Consider the following 4,193-nt stretch of genomic DNA (forward strand, 5'->3'; position numbering starts at 1 on the left):
TTCACTGAGTTACATGCAGCTTAGACAAAGATTTTAAATCACTAGCATAAATATGCTAAAAAAACTAAAGGAAACCATATCTAAAGAACTAAAGGGAAGTATAATAACAATGTCTCACCAAATAGAGAATATCAACAAAAAGATAGAAATTAAAAAAAATCAGGAGTTAAAATAGTTGAATATGATAAAAGTAAATAAAAAATAAAAAATAATAGAATGTGAAAATAATGTAGAGAAAATAAATATGAAATAACTGAAATGAAAATTCACTAGAGGGGCTCAACAGCAGTTCCCCATATCCTTTGTCCCACAGGATGATACTGAAACAAAAGGGTCCAGATGGTGCAACACAAGTGGTGGAACACCCTGTTACTGCAGAGCTGATTTCATGCTGCAGGTAAGCATTTTTATACCCTGCAGCTGTACCCTAAGGGTGAGACAGAAAGCCTTGTATCTCATCAGAATTTGGGAGGTGATAAGAATCTCTCATGACAGCTTCCCATGAAGATAAAAAAGTGAGTGGGAAATGGCCTTGTAGCAGTTCTTCACAAGCTTCCCATGCTCTCATGTTCTGGGAGGATCACACGGCTTCTGCCAAGACCTAGATAGATCAGCTGTGGTTAAGCATTACCTACAGGAACTATGAGGATCTATGCAAGGTCAAGGCACCAGCATGAAGCAGTTTCCCTATATTACCAAGATAGACCATTTTCTGGGCCATAAAATTAATCTCAGTAAACGCAAAAGGATTCAGGTTATACAAATTGTTTTCTCTGGCCACAATGGAACTGAATTAGAAATTAATAACAGGAAGATCTCTGGAAAATCTCCAAATATTTGGAAACTAAGTAACACACTTCAAAATAATTCATGGATCAAAGAAGTCAGAATGGAAATTAGAAAACATTTTGAACTGAATGAAAATGAAAACTCAACATATTAGTATTTGTCAATGCCACTAAAGCAGTATTCGGGGGTGAATTTATTGCATTAAATGCCTGGCTGTATTAGAAAAGAAGAAAGAACTAAATAAGAAAGGTCTAAAATCTATTATCTCAGCTTCCACCATAAGAAACTAGAGAAAGAAGAGCAAAGTAAACCTAAGGTAAGCAGAAAGGAAATAATAAAGATCAAAGTGGAAGTCAATGAAAATAGAAAACAGAAAAACAATGGAGAAAATCAGTGAAACCAAAAGCTGGTTGATTGAGATCAACAAAACTGATAAACATGAAGACTTACAAGAAAAAAAAGAAGGGAGAAGACACAACTTACCAATATCAGAAATGAGAGGTGACATCACTACAGATTCTACAGATACTAAAAAGGTTAAAGGAATATTATAAACAACTTTATGCCAATAAATTCCACAACTTCATTGAAATGTACAAATTCCTTGAAAGACACAAATTACCAGAGCTCACTCAAGAAGACACAGATAGTTGCCAGGGGTTGGGGAGAGGAAAGAATGGGGAGTAATTGTTTAATGGGTACAGAATTTCAATTTTGCAAGATGAAAAGGTCTGGAGATGGATGGTGGTGATGGTTATACAACAGTGTGAATGTACTTAATGCCACTTAACCGTACACTTTAAAATGGTTAAGATGGTTGCAGGGGACACGGGTTCGTGCCCCGGTCCGGGAAGATCCCACATGCCAACGGAGCGGCTAGGCCCATGAGCCATGGCCGCTGAGCCTATGCGTCTGGAGGCTGTGCTCCGCAACGGGAGAGGCCACAACAGTGACAGGCCCGCGTACCACACACACACACACAAATGGTTAAGAAGGTAAACTTTATATGTATTTACCACAATTTAAAAAAAAGAAATAGAAAACTGAATAGCCTTATATATATTAAATAAATAAATTAACTTTATACTTAAAACCCTTCCTGGGACTTGCCTGGTGGCACAGTGGTTAAGAATCTGCCTGCCAATGCAGGGGATATGGGTTTGAACCCTGGCCCAGGAAGATCCCACATTGCTGTGGAGTAACTAAGCCCGTGTGCCACAACTACTGAGTCTGTACTCTAGAGTCCATGAGCCACAACTACTGAAGCCTGCGTGCCTAGAGCCTGTGTTCTGCAACAACAGGAGCCACCGCAGTGAGAAGCTTGCGCACCGCAATGAAGAGTAGCCCCCGCTGGCCGCAACTAGAGAAAGCCCATGCAGCAACAAAGACCCAACACAGCCAAAAAATAAATAAATTTATAAAAAACAAAACAAAACAACAACAACAAAAAACTAAAAACCCTTCCTACAAAGAAGACTCCAGGCCCAAATGGTATCACTGGTGAATTCTTTTTTTTTAATTAAAAAAATTTTTCACTGGTGAATTCTATCATGCATTTAAGGAAGAAATAATATCAACTCTACATAAATTCTTGCAAAAATTTGAATATTTCCCAGCCCATTCTATGGGAGCAGCATTACTCTGATACCAAAACCAGATAGACATTACAAAAAAAGAAAACTAATATCCCTTATGAATACAGGTACAAAAATTCTAAACATAATTTTAGCAAATTGATTCCAACAATATATTATAAGGATAATACATCATGACCATGTGGAGTTTATCCCTAGAATGCAGGGTTGCTTTAACATTCAAAAAATCAATCAATGGGGCTTCCCTGGTGGCGCAGTGGTTGAGCATCTGCCTGCCGATGCAGGAGACACGGGTTTGTGCCCCGGTCCGGGAAGATCCCACATGCCGCAGAGCGGCTAGGCCTGTGAGCAGTGGCTGCTGAGCCTGCGCGTCTGGAGCCTGTGCTCCGCAACGGGAGAGGCCACAACAGTGAGAGGCCCGCATACCGCAAAAAAATAAAATAAGAACTGCTTTTTGAAAACAGTTTATTAATAGGATATGGCAAAGACAAAAGGGGTGGTATATCTCTAATTTTCATAAAGATTCTTAAAGCGCTTTTTAAAAAGAATCAGCTTTATTTTTTTAGAGCAGTTTTAGATTCATAGCAAAACTGAGTAGAAAATACACCCCTGCCCCTACCTCCATGCACATCTTCCCCCACTATTGACATCTCGCAGCACGGTGCTACATTTATTACAATCAGTGAACCTACATTTATTGACAATAGTACATCATTGTCACCAAAAGTCCCTAGTTTACATTAGGGTTCACACTTTGTGTTGCACATTCTGTGGGTTTTCACAAATGTATGACACATATCGACCATTAGAGTAGCATACAAAGTAGTTTCATTGCTGTAAAATCCTCTGTGCTCTGCCTGTTCATCCCTCCCTTACTCTCTAACTCCTGGCAACCACTTTTTACTGTCTCCATAGTATTGACCTTTCCAGAATGTCATATTGTTGGAAACATTCAGTATGTAGCATTTTCAGATTGATTTCTTTCACTTAGTAATATGCATTTAAGTTTCCTTTCATGGCTATATAGCTCATTTCTTTTTAGCACTGAATGATATTCTATTGTCCGGATGTACCACAGTTCATTTATCCATTCACCTACTGAAGGACGATCGTGGTTACTTCCAAGTTTTGGCACTTATGAATAAAGCTGCTATAAGTATCCATGTGCACGTTTTTGTGTGGATATGTTTTCAGCTCCTTTGGGTAAATATCAAGGAGTGTGATTGCTGGATCATATGGTAAGAGTATGTTTAGTTTTTTTAAGAAATGGCCAGACAGTCTTGCAGAGTGGCTGTACCATTTTGCATTCCTACCAGTAATGAATGAAAATTCCTGTTATTCCACATCCTCACCAGTATTTGGTATTGTCAGTGTGTTGGATGTTTGCCATTCTCATAGGCGTGTAGTGGTAGCTCATTGTTGGTTTTTTTTTTTTTTCATTGTTGTTTTTAATTTGCAATTCCCCAAGGACTTAAAGCACTTTTGAAGACAAGGATGGGATGAGGTTATAAGGAAAATCAGTACTACCTAAAGATTAGTGAGCAATGTTGTGGCATTTAGTCCTCTTTTGAGATGCTGTGGAGAAACAGGATACATTTAGTGCCTCTCCTCTTTAGCTGGTGGTGTCTGTTTTCAGACAATAACTCTTCCAGAGAAGCGGTTAAAGATGGGGGTTGGGTGGGGTGTGGAAGTCAGGTGCTGAGGATTCCTCCGAGGCCTGGGAAGGAAGTTGCTTCCCAAGTTTGAGGCAATGCCTCAAAGTACCCCACTGGCACTGACAGAGAAGTAAGCCTTCCAGGAACTTCCAGC

Source organism: Hyperoodon ampullatus (genome assembly GCF_949752795.1).
Source record: "Hyperoodon ampullatus genome assembly, chromosome: X".
Taxonomy (NCBI): Eukaryota; Metazoa; Chordata; class Mammalia; order Artiodactyla; family Ziphiidae; genus Hyperoodon; species Hyperoodon ampullatus.